The following is a 13,925-nucleotide window of genomic DNA, read 5'->3' on the forward strand; positions in this document are numbered from 1 at the left end:
GATCCATCCACCGAGAGTACCCAACGAAAATCGTCTCCTTCAACCCGCGTCGCCTCTGATGAGAGCTCGACCACAAAATTTGCGAAGATTTGCCCTTTGATCGGGCCTCGGGGCTCGTACTTAATATCAAACTCTGACAACTCTACCGCCCACTTCACCATCCTTCCCGCAACGTCGGGTTTCTTCAAGACCTTCTGGATGGGCAGGTCAGTCATCACCAGTATTGTGAAACTGTGGAAGTAGTGGCGCAACCTCCTCGCCGAAAACACCACAGCCAGCGCAGCCTTCTCCAGGGCCTGATATCTCGTTTCTGGGCCCTGCAACACCTTGCTCACAAAATAAATAGGCTTCTGGGCCTGATCTTGATCCTGGGCGAGCACCGCACTCACCGCCCTCTCAGTCACAGCGAAATACAACCTGAGAGGGATTCCCGCCAGCGGTTTGCACAGAACCGGCGGGCTCGCCAGATACTCTTTTAGTTTGACAAAAGCCTCCTCGCACTCTTTCGTCCAAACGAACTTGTTATTGCGCCGCAGACACTGAAAATAGGGATGTCCCTTTTCTCCGCTAGCTGACACGAAGCGAGATAGGGCTGCCATCCGACCTGTTAGCTGCTGGACCTCTTTCACCGTAGCTGGGCTTCTCATCGCCAAGATGGCGGCACACTTGTCTGGGTTAGCTTCTATCCCCCTTTCAGTCAAGAGAAAACCCAAAAACTTTCCAGCCTCCACGCCGAAAATGCATTTATCCGGGTTGAGCTTTAACTTGAACTTGGCAATCGTCGTGAACAATTCTTCCAAGTCTGCAACGTGCTTGCCTTTCTCCTGCGAGGTCACGACCATGTCATCGACGTAGGCTTGCACGTTCCTTCCCAGCATTGGTGCAAGTACTCGATCCATCAACCTCTGGTACGTGGCCCCCGCGTTCTTCAGCCCAAACGGCATCACCTTATAGCAGTAGCACGACCTCTCCGTCATGAAGGCTGTTTTTTCTTCGTCCATGGGATGCATCTTGATCTGATTATAGCCCGAGAAGGCATCCAGGAAACTCAGCAGCTTGCACCCTGCAGCACTATCAACCAGGGCATCAATGCTTGGTAAAGGATACGAATCCTTTGGGCAAGCTTTGTTCAGATCGGTGAAATCGACGCACATGCGCCATTTCCCGTTACTCTTCTTCACCAGTACGACATTTGCCAACCATTCAGGGTACTGGACTTCCCTGATGTGGCCTGCAGCGAGGAGTTTCTGTGTTTCGTCCCTGATCGCCTGCCTCCTCTCCTCATTGAATTTTCTTCTCCTTTGTCGCACCGGTCTCACCATGTTGTCCATCGCCAGATGATGGCACAAGAAGTCGGGATCGATCCCTGGCATGTCCGAAGCGGACCAAGCAAACGCGTCCAGATGCCGCTCAATCACCTTGGCGATCTGGTCCTGGAGATCGACCTCCAGAGATCTTCCGAGCTTGAAGATTTTCCCTCCGATCTCCTTCTCGAGCCACTGCTCCACAGGTTTGGGCCTGGATTCTCTGGCGATCACCGCCCTGGCGATTCCCTGTTCCCTTGCTTCCTCGGGGCGATTCCGCGCCTCTTCCTCCTCCAGGCCAGCATTCCTCTCCCCTAGCTCAGCGTCTACCATCTCTACATCCCTTCCGGCGGCCTCCTCTGTTACCGGCGGTCTGGGCTTCACCCCGGGAGGTGGGGTGGTTGTTACATAACTCACTGATCTTTTGTTTTTCAGGCTATTCTCATAGCACCTTTTCGCTTCTTTCTGATCAGACTTGATCGTGATCACCACCCCTTCCATGGACGGCAACTTCACCTTCATGTGTCGAGTCGACGGAATGGCGCCTATCCTGTTAAGAGTGGGCCTTCCCAACAGGATGTTATATGCTGAAGGGGCGTTTACGATGAGGTACTTGATTTTCTCCGTCCTCGACCCAGCCTCATCTGTAAACGTGGTTCTCAGCTCAATGTACCCCCTGACCTCCACCTGGTCGCCAGCGAACCCATATAAGCACCCTCCATAGGGCCTTAGCTGGTCAAGGGGCAATTCCAGCTGCGTGAATGTCGGCCAGAACATCACGTCTGCCGAGCTTCCTTGGTCCACCAGAACTCTGTGGACCTTCCTTCCCGCCGTAACCAACGAAATAACTATGGGATCGTTGTCATGAGGCACAACGTCCCGAAGATCCTGCTTTGTGAACGTGATGTCCACTTCCGGCGAGTGATCTTCAAACATGTCCACTGCCATCACCGATCGCGCATACTTTTTCCTCTGCGATGCGGTGCATCCACCACCTGAGAAACCCCCTGCAATGGTGTGGATCTCCCCATGGATAGGCATCTCGTGTTGCTGGGCTTCTCCACCTGCTGGCTGGGAACTCGACGTTCCCCCTGTCCTTCTATCCAGCAGATAGTCATTTAGGAACCCGCTCTTAACCAGATCGTCGAGCTGATACCCCAAAGACAAACACGAGTCCAAGGTGTGGCCAAAACATTGGTGGAACTCGCACCAGGCGTCCGGCTTTGACCCCAACACCTTGTCACCCACCTTCTCGGGCGCCTTCAACCTAGCAGATATGTTAGGGATAGCGATCAGGTCCGCTAGTCCCATGACGAATTTGTGCTTTGGCGGGCGATTGTACTCCCGGCGTGCTGGTTGTTGGCGTGCTGGTTGTTGGCGCGCTTGGCTTCTTCCCTTGTTTCTCCTGTCGTAAGGATGGCGAGTCCTCTGGTCTTTTCTGGCCGCCGCCGCCGTTTCCAGCACCCTCTGCGGCTGGATCCTGGTCTGGGCGCGTGGCCTGGCGGGAGCCACACTGCCTCTCTTCTCGGCGACTTCACTCTCGTCGGCGATGTGGGCCACCGCAAGTCGCCTGACTTCAGCAAACGTCGCTGGATGAGCCCTGATCAAGGCCTCGCAGAATGGCCCTGGCTGCACGCCCTTCTTGAAGGCATAGACCAGCATTTCTTCATCCTTGGCCGGCGACCTGACCATCTGCGCTCCGAAGCGATTGAGGTAGTCTCTGAGGGACTCCCCATGGTACTACCTTATATCAAACAAATCATAGGACACCCTGGGCGGTGCCTTATTCACAATGTACTGTTCAACGAAGATCTTTGAGAATTGTTGAAAATTGGTTATGTGGCCGTTAGGCAGGCTCACAAACCACTCCATCGCCGTTCCCTGGAGCGTACTCACGAACATCTTGCAGTAGACGGCGTCTGACCCTCCCGACAGCATCATCTGCGTGTGGAACGTGGTCAGATGAGCCTCTGGATCCTCCACGCCGGTAAAAACAGCCTTAACCGGAACCACGCTCGTGGGAATTGGCGTGTCGGTAATCGCCTGAACAAAAGGCATTGGGAAAACACGAGGTGGCGTTGACGGCGCCACCTCTTCAGCAGAAGAACGTCCTTGTTGCTCCTGAAGAGCTCGACGCAGCTCCTCAGTTACCTTGCTGAGCTCCTCGTTCCTGGCGCGAGAGGCGACCAGGTCCTCATGTATCCTCGCCTGCTCTACGCGCGAGGCTTCCACAGTTGCCTGCAACGAGCGCATCATCTCTGCCATCTGCGCCATGGTCATGGCGGCGTCGCCTTCAGCAGCGACAGGCGCCACGGGACTGGAACGATTGCTTCTCATTTTTCTCATTAACTTCAGCGAACCACAGGAATACAGCAAACAACACTTCAACCACGATCGAATCAGCGATCAATCGGAGAAAACTCAAGAAACTGCGCAAGAACTCAAGAACACCGCAAACCTTCGAAGAAAACCACAACTTCACCAAAAACCACCGTTCCCCCGCGGACAACCAAACAAGCGAAAGAACTCGAACTTCCACCAAACAGATTGCGCGCAAGCAACAAAAGACCTTACTCCACCGATCGAAAACCAAACAAACGGTACAAAACGCCGATTCACCGAACGAAACTCAAAGAAACTGCGAACGACGGTTGCACCAGCACACAACCACGCAGAAAACCTCGAAAACTTCCACGAACTCACGCTGTGGATGGGAGCAAGTTTTACACGGCCCCACGGTGGGCGCCTGATGATCCTGCCTGTTGACCGGAACGCTGGAGAATGCCTCGTCAAAGGATCGACGTGCGCACCGCTTCTCACCTCCGTTCCTCTTCGGGATCTACTTCAAGAACCTGCAAAGAAACGACACGGCGCCGCTGCGGCCGATCGCAGTCCGACGCTCAAGTCAGTGACGGTATCACCAAATACTAAGAACGAGAACCGTGCAAATCCTCTCTCACAATCAGCTCTATCACTCGCAAGCGTAAAGTGTATGAACTGAACGTGCGTACCTCAGAAAGTCTGTTAAGAACTCTTATATACCTGGTGGCTTTCTCTCTCCTGGCAGTTACAGACTTGGACACGTGGCTTGCATCCAACTGTACACGTGCCATCATCTGGAGGCTCCCTGATTTGGCGCTGCTTCTGCTCTCATTTTGGCTAAGTTACTTATGCACGGTACTGCCCAGTGCATAGCTAACTTAGGAGTGCGATCTCTACTGGAACTGGCGAGTTAGGGCCTTCATACACCTTCCCTGTGGTCTCGCCGGCCGCCTTCATAATCTGCTTCTCCTTCATCTTCGGCGATGTGCTTGTTCTGGCGATCTCCGACTGCTTGGTCGCCTGGGTCTACATCTGGCGACTTTCATCTTCATCCTGGCGATCGCCTATTCTGGTAAGCTGGAAGTCGGAACACGCCAACTCAACAACTGGCGACTACACGTGCCTCCCGACTTCCTCCCTACCTGCCAACCTGGCGCCTTGTCAACACGCCTACACTGTAGCAGGATGCCACGTCATCATACCCGACCATCAGGGCGGTACAAAGACAATCTGAACGTGCGTACCTCAGAAGTTCGTTGGAAACTCTTATATACCTGGACACTTTCTCTCTCCTGGCAGTTACACATCTGGACACGTGGCTCGCATCCAGCTGTACACGTGCCATCATCTGGAGCATCCTTGACTTGGGCGCTACTTCTGACTCTCCTTTGGCTAAGTTACTTATGCATGATACTACTCAGTGCATAGTTGTCTTGGAGCGCGATCTCTTCTGGATTGGCGAGTTATGGTGCCTTCGTACACACCTTCCCTGTGGTCTCGCCGGCCGCCTTCATGATCTGCACCACCTGTTTCACCGTGCATGCTCAAGCAAGCTGTCCCCCGACCTCATCCTCTGGCCAGCTGGGAAATGTCTATCTGCCTTCATTTTCGGCGATGTCCTTGTTTCGGCGATCTCTAATCACTTGGTCGCCTGGGTTTACATCTGGCGACTTCATCTTTAACCCGGTGACCGCCGGTTCTGGTGTGCTGGAGATCGGAGCACGCCAACTTAATAACTGGCGACTACGCAAACCCCCCGACCTCCTTCCCTTCTGCTAACCAGGTGTCCCATCCAACACGCCTATATAATAGCTCGACACCACGTCATTACTCCCGACTACTAGGGCGGTACACAAGACCCCAGTCTTAAGCGAAGACTTGTCCAGCGAAAAGATTAGAGAAGCCACGTCAATACCGATCTACGTGGCGCTGGCGCAGAATTCCAAACGGTTGTACTTTCTGCTTTCCTGACGCTCCACCAACCACTTTTCCAATCGCTCGACACGTGGCTTCATCAACGGTTACCTTTAATTGTCGTTTGCGCTTCCAAAACCCATTCGAAAAACCCTTAAACCCATTTCACTTCTACTGTTCCATCACTTCTTCGTTTCCTAAAACGCTTCAAGTTTCTTCTGCAAAAGCTCACGATGCTCTTCAACCCCCTGAATCCTCAACTTCCTTCATCGTTCTTCCGATCATAAAAAGGTACTCCCTTTACTTCTTCTGCTGATTTTTCCTGCATTTTAACCGATTCGCATCATCCATTAACTGTCTGGTGCATACGCTGTGGGCTGTTTTTTCTATTTCTCCTTTCTCGTAACTTAGGGCTTCGTCTTCGTTACAACGAACCTTCGTTCGTTCGTTTTTCACCCTTCTTTCACGATCGAGTCAGCCTCTGCGAACCCTGATCACCTTTTCTTTTCTTTTTCCTTTGCAGCTTCCACGATGGCTCGCTCAAAGATCACCCCAAATCCTCCTCCCTCGTCACGAAACCCTTCATCTCAAGCACACAACCCCCTACGAGCACCTGGTGCTTGTTCTTCCCAGGATGAGAGGCCTGCAACCTCCCGTCCTGACCTGGCTCAGGCTACGCCACCAGTTGCCGGAGGTGCCTCCGTTCCTTCCCCCGACTTCAAAAAATTATACCCATGGGCCACCCCGACCTTGTTGAAGGAAACCTCCTCAGTAAACTCTGCTGGGGCAGTTCTTCGATTGAAAAAAGGGGACGAGCCTCACCTGTCGTTCCACAAGGAGCATGACGACAAGATGATGGTGCTACCTTGCCCCCCCGACATGCCAGTGTGCGCCGACGACAAAGGGAACAACGACGGGTTGTTCTGCTTCGTATACACCACCCTGTTCAAGAAGGTGAAACTTAGGTTTCCCTTCACTCGCTTTGAAAGGGAGCTACTGACCGAGCTCGACATCGCCGCTGCTCAGCTTCATCCCAACAGCTGGGCATTCGTGCGGGCGTTCCAGATCATGTGCGACCATCTGGGGTTGCCAGCGTCAGTGGACGTTTTTCTTTTCCTTTTCGAAGCCAAACACTCGGGAGATCGCCTGTGGGTGAGCCTGAACGGGATTGCTGGGAGGTCGATCCTCTCTATCTTCCAACAATCCTACAAAGATTGGAAAGGCAAGTTTGTCCAGGTGTGCCCAAACGACAAGGACGCCTCGCTGCTCGACGGCTTCCCCTTGTATTGGGTAAACAAGGGGAATAAAGAGTCCAAGGGAAGCTTCAGGAGGCCAAGGAGTCCTGACAGCATGGGTGCTTTGGACAAGGATCTGTGCTTCTTCTGGAAAAGCGTGGCAGACGCCAATATTACTTTCCTCACCACTACGCTCATCTCCTTCGAGTTCTTCGAAGATCAACTCGAAGTTCGCATAGGTTAGAACTCACCTCAACGTCTAAGTCATTACCTTGACATTACCTCTGCTAACTGTTTCTGGGCGTCTTGTCTGTTGTGCACAAGACTTTGGTTTTATTTTCTGCACCACTTATCTGCTTTTGTTGCATACTGACTTGTGCGTTTATCTTTTTCTCTGAGCTAACCCATGTATCTTTGCATTATGCAGATCGTATGTTGGGCCAGGGAAAACTAGCTGAATTGAGGGCGCTCGCCCGAGCCCACGGGTTGGCGTCGGGTTCCCAGACTGTGCCAAACTTAGTGGTGGAGATCGCCGCTGCACAGGGCAGATCGCCACCCAAAGGCCCAACTCCTTCCGAGGCCCAGCCCGCCAATCAGCGCAAAAAGCTTATCCTCAGGAAACCAAAGAGGAAAACCCCTCAAGTGGTTCATGAGGAAGAAGAAGAAGACGATGAGGCGACTGAAGATGGCCTCATCATCAAGAGGAAGAGGGTGGCGCCTTCTTCACCATCTGCTCCACCTCCTCCTCCAACATCAACACCACCTTCCACACCCGCTCCGCCTCCAACACTGCTTCCTCCACCAGCTCCCACCTCGCCAGTCCAAGCGGTTCCTCTGGCGTCCGCACTTCCTGTGGTTGAGGCCGCCGAGCCTAACTTCAGGGAGAACCCCCCGAGCGCCTCCACGCCTTATGTATCAGCTGGAGACGGTCCTCCTTCAAACGCCTCAACCGCAAACGCTGCACCAGTCGGGGATGAAGGTGCTCACAACTCTCCAATCCTCATCACTGAATCCCCGACGTCGCCACCACGCGAAGAAGCACCCATTCCACAACCAATTCAAGAAGGTGGCGGCGAGAACCAACAACAAGCCCCCCCGGTGCCTCCACAAGCAAACCTCTCTCTTGAGGTCAAGAGGGTGTGGGAGCGCTTCTCAGCAAAACTGAAGATGATGGCGGAGGATTTCCCCTCCATCATATCCAAAGCTGTGGAGAGTTCCACCAAGAAGCTCCAGGATGACATCTTCACACTCCGAACGGAGAATCGCTCCATAAGGATTGAGGCGGAGAGGTTATCCTGCAATCTAACGCTCGCCGAGATCGATCACTCCCGAGTGGAAGATGCTATGAGCACTGAGCTCCGGGTGGCACGCAAGGAGGCCACCGATCTACGCCATAAGGTGCAGCTCTTGGCTCAAGAGAAGATCGAGCTGGAGAGCAAGCTGGTACCCTATCGCGTCAAAGTGGCTGACCTGGAGGCGTTGATCAAAGCAGACGCCGCCAGGGTAAAGAACCTCGAGAAAAGGTCAGCCGATCGGGAGGTCTTCTTGGGGAAGGTGGAGAAGGAGAGAGACGACACCATGGCCAAGCTCGCCGAAGCCAACGAAGAAAACGGGAAGATCGCCGCAGAGCTGGCCCAGGTGCAGGCGGAATCCAAGAAGGTTACTGAAGACCTTCTTCAAGCTCGGGAAACAATTGAAGAACTCAAGAAACAAGCTGAAGAGCTGAAGCAGCAGAACGAGGGGCTAAAGAAACAGATTGAAGAACTTGAGCTGAGCTCTGCCCAAATTCTCGCTGCTGGATTCGAGGCCGCCCGGGAACAGTTCGCCTGCTTGTACCCCGACTTGGATCTTTCCATGGTATCTCTCAACAACGAGGTGGTGGACGGGAAGGTTGTTCCTTCTGAAGACTGATTGCTTCCCTCCATCCACGATTCTTATGCTTTTTCCTTACACATAATTGTAATTGACTTTCCCTTTTTCTGTATATGTACCTTGAACTGATCGTACTTTATGATAAAGTCTTTGTACTTCTTCTTATAACTTCTCTGTCTGCTTTATCTCTTCTTGTATAATTTACTTCAAAGAAATTAACTTAGTAACTCCGTAAGCGCGATTATATGCTACCTGCTACGAACCATCAGCTTTCGAACAATAGTACTCTAACGACTTGTAACCTCAAAGTAACGAACCTTAGCGTAAAATCGCTCTTCAAATAACGAACTTCAACTCAACTAATGGCTTAACACACCGCTCATCTGATCTGCCTTATCAAAACGGGTCTTGACTTTCTCGCTATTGCTTGAATTTCCCCTGGTCGCCAAAGACTCTTGGCGGTATCAGCTTCCTCCTGCCTTCACAACTTGGCCATTGTTCCTTTATCTGGGGGTAGAGGCGCCTTTCAGATCCTTCTCTACCTCCCTAAGCTTCAGAACAAGAGACCGGGTGGCTAGGCGTTCTCTTCGAACCTACCTTAGCCACCCTCCAAACTTCTTCCACCCTTTACACCATACCTGAACTCGTTCGAGACGAGAAGGATTTTATCTTGCCTGAACTCGCTCATCGGCGAGAAGGTCTTTAACTCGCCTGAACTCGCTCGTCGGCGAGAAGGTCTTTAACTCGCCTGAACTCGCTCGTCGGCGAGAAGGTCTTTATCTCGTGCCTCTACATTGCCCCAGGGGTTACATCTTCTCTCCCCCAGAAACACTGAGGACTTTTTTGCTGGTGCCTCTACATTGCCCCAGGGGTTACATCTTCTCTCCCCCAGAAACACTGAGGACTTTTCACTGGTGCCTCTATATTGCCCCAGGGGTTACATCTTCTCTCCCCCAGAAACACTGAGGACTTTTTGCTGGTGCCTCTACATTGCCCCAGGGGTTACATCTTCCCTCCCCAGAAACACTGAGGACTTTTCACTGGTGCCTCTACATTGCCCCAGAGGCTACATCTTCTCTCCTCTGGAAGCACTGAGGACTTTTTACTCTTCCTCGCCTGCACTCGCTCTGCGGCGAGGAGGTCTTTAACTCGCCTCAGAACGCGCGAGGGCGTTGAGGTCTTTTAACTGATGCCTCCGATAGCCGAAAGACGATGAGGACTTTAACTTTAACTGATGCCGCCAATCGCCGAAAGACGATGGGGACTTAGAAACTTTTTAGAAAGCATGCAATATATCTTTAACTTGCCTTAAATCACATATAACTGACAAGGTCTTTCTTCAAAACTTTTGGAAAACAACAAGCATGCAATCTGAAACACCTTAAACTTCGAAAACTCTTCTTTATTGGGTGGCCTCATTAAAAACCCTCCTTAGGGAAAAAAGAGTGCCCCCTTCAAACTGTTTTAACAGAGACATTGTAATATAACTTCGTGTTTGTCTTTACTTACGAAGTTCTTAACTGTAATATAACTTGAGGTGCGTGGCGTTCCAAGTGCGAGGAATCGCCCCTCCTTCCAATGTTTCTAAGCGGTAGGCGCCGTTCCCGAGTGCCTCGGTTATTCTGAACGGTCCCGTCCACTTAGGCGACAGCTTATTCTCCATCTCGTACTGGTGGGCTTTCCTCATCACCAGGTCGCCTTCTCTGAACTGTCTCGGCATCACCTTCGAGTTCAACAAAGATCAATATTCTTGGTATGGTTTTTGCCAAGGAGTGGTGTGTGTTCTTGAGGGGTTCAAGATCATCACTCTAGGTGTGTGTAGCTTGTAATCTAGGGTTGATTACATAGTGAATTCTTAGTGGTTTCTGAGGACTGGATGTAGCTCAAGTGTTGAGTGAACCAGTATAAACATTCTGTGTGAATCTCCCTATCCTTACACTCCTTAAACTGCTTTAACTTTGCTTTTATAAACTGCTGATAAAAACAACCGGTTGTTTCGTAAAAACAACAGGTTGATTTTCTGCATCAAGCTTAAAAACAATTTTATATTTGGCTAGACAAATTTTCCATTGATTAATTCTTCACAGCTTTTCACTCTATCTTCAATACATGCGAAAATTTTTCAAAAACAATTCACCCCCCCTCTTGTTTAGCCCTACAATTCTAACACTACTCTGTCAAGGAAGCAACTTAAGAACTAGTGACCCTTACCAAATTATGCAACTATTCGGTTAAGGCAGTTGCTTAACTACTAGCAACCCTTACCGACTGATAACTACTCGGTAAAGGCAGCCGCTTAACATCTAGCGACCCTTACCAAACTATGCAACTCTTTGGCCAAGGCAACTTGCTTAATAGTTAACAGCCCTTCCCGAACGAACTCTTCGATCAACCTTCCCGAACGAACTCTTCGATCAACCTTCCCGAACGAACGAACTCTTCGATCAACCTTCCCGAACGAACGTGTAATGCACTGATAGGGTTAAGGAAGTTTTTCCTTAAAACAACAATCCCTACTGATATCCTATATCTACACCCTTTGGCTAAAGAAGCTTTGCCCCTGAGGCAATCCCTCCCGAACAATTAAAATAAAGTTTGCTTCGATTAAGGAAACTGTCTTAAAACAACAATCCTCAATGCCCATCCGGTGTTTAACCTATGTAAAGCTTGACATAGCTTATTTAAATCATATTGATCCAGGTATTAGTTTACATTTAGTCTATTAAAGACTCAACTTATTTAAATTATTTTGATTCAAGCATCAAGTTGACATTCAATTTGTTAAAGACTTAGGTTATTTAAGTTATATTGATTCAAGCATATACTCGAAATTCAAAATTGTAAAGCACTTCAAAAGCCCGAGTGGCGTCCAAAGAAGCTTAGTCCTAACCATCGTTCGACATACATTGTTAAAACTATACAAGTGTCAATAGAGGCATTCAAACAACTACTGAAAATATCAAAAGCAATAAGTTCGTTTAGTCAGTAATCAAAGAAGGATACGAAGTCACTTCATACCTTGAAGCACCCAACAATCACATCTAGACTCTTTTGAAGTAAACGTTCCTCGAGCCTAAGGGGAAAGCATACCAGTCAGTACCAGACAAGCCATGTCACTCGGTCTCGGTGATTGACCGACTGCCTTAATATTAATATACATTAAAGGCGCTCAATAAATGACAACAATGAAAATTATGGAAACTCCCTACCAATCGTGATCACGTCCCACCGAATTCGGGTGACATCCCGAGAAATAAGCTAACACTGATTTAGTGGAAGATATTATTAAAGATATTTTTCAAATATACCAATATAACAATATACATCCCTAGAAATTAGGGGTCATGCTAGAAATCAGTTAACATTGATTTTTGATAGATTCGATCCATCACAAAAAAGGTCCATGAATAAAAACTATAAATAAACCCTCTATAGAGGTGTAAGGTATGCTTTAATCAGCTTTCACTATACACTCTTAAGACAAAATACTTACTTGATCGTCGAAGTACCTTTTTCAGGTCAACCCTAACCGAGCACCAACAATTAAAGGAGGAGACTTGAAGTGAGGAGCGAGGAGGCAACTAACACATAAACAATTGTACAACCAATTTCAGGTACTATCTAGGCCCACTTTGTCTATATAGCTATATGTTCAAATAGATCCTTTTAAGCAGACGACATTAACACTTTTGTCACGTGGCAAACAAACCTCCAACGTGGAGTTGATAAGGGTCAAAATGTAGTAAAATTCATAGTATATTAAGCATGCATTTTGCATAGAAATGTGGAAGAATGAGCTGAATAACATGTCAAAACCCTACAAAGTTAGTTGCACTCATAGAAGAAGAAGAGAAGAAAAATTTTGCAAAAAAAATGCAGAAGAAGTCAATCTGCCCAGTGCATAAAGAGAATTGTGTTGAACAAGATGTTTTGATGTCTCCAAATCCAAGAGGAAAGCTTGAAGACCCTGCTGCTGGGTGTGTGTGTGTTGTCTAGTTGTTTGAAACCTTTTAATTCACTACTTAAGTTGATCCAAGTTCATTTGAATCTTTAACCTTTTGAAAAGATGTGTTTTCTAAAAAGCTGTCAAAATTTCAACAGGTTGTTTTACCTTAGCAGTTTTTGAAAAGGTTTTGAAAAATTGGTTGACTTTGCTGTCTAACCAAAACAATCGATTGTTTCAACAAAACAACCGATTGTTTTCCTGAAAACCTTAACAGAATTCTGTTAAGCGGTTTTAATATGTTTTAAATGATCCTAAATGATCCTGCCTGTTGACCAGAACGTTGGAACTTGCCTCGCCAAACTTGGATCGACGTGTGCACCGCTTCAACCTCCGTCCTTCGTCACGATCCACCTCAAGAACCTGCAAAAGAACAGAGCGGCGCCGCTGCAGCCGATCGCACTCCAACGCCCAAGTCAGTGACTGAACCACCAAATACTTCAAGAGTAACACTCAAGAACTCTCAAGGAACCGTGAACCAGTTCTCTCTCTCTCCCAATATGCTCAAGAACTCGCAAGCGTAAAGAAGACAATCTGAACGTGCGTACCTTAGAAGTTCGTTGGGAAACCCTTATATACCTGGGCACTTTCTCTCTCCTGGCAGTTACACACCTGGACACGTGGCTCGCATCTAGTCGTACACGTGCCATCATCTGGAGCCTCTTTGACTTTGGCGCTGCTTCTGACTCTCTTTTGGCTAAGTTACTTATGCATGGTACTGCCCAGTGCATAGCTAACTTGGAGCGCGATCTCTACTGGGATTGGCGAGTTAGGGTGCCTTCGTACACCTTCCCTGTGGTCTCGCCGGCCGCCTTCATAATCTGCACCACCTTCACCTTCGGCGATGTGCTTGCTCCGGCGATCTCTAATCACTTGGTCGCCTTAGTTTACATCTGGCGACTTCATCTTTGACTCGGTGACCGTCGGTTCTGGTATGCTGGAGATCGGAGCACGCCAACTTCATAACTGGCGACTACACGAGCCCCCCCCCCGACTTCCTTCCCTTCTGCCAACCTGGCGTCTTGTCAACACGCCTATACCGTAGCTTGGTGCCACGTCATCACTTCCGACTACCAGGGCGGTACACAAGCCCCCCAGTCTTAAGCGAAGACTTGTCCAGCGAAAAGACTAAAGGAGTCACGTCAATACCGATCTACGTGGCACTGGCGCAGAATTCCAAGCGGTTGTACTTTCTGCTTCTCTGACGCTCCACCAAACACTCCTCCCATCGTTCGACACGTGGCTTCATCAACGGTTACCTTCAGTTAACGTTTG

Source organism: Phaseolus vulgaris, unplaced genomic scaffold (assembly GCF_000499845.2).
Source record: "Phaseolus vulgaris cultivar G19833 unplaced genomic scaffold, P. vulgaris v2.0 scaffold_71, whole genome shotgun sequence".
NCBI classification, from domain to species: Eukaryota; Viridiplantae; Streptophyta; class Magnoliopsida; order Fabales; family Fabaceae; genus Phaseolus; species Phaseolus vulgaris.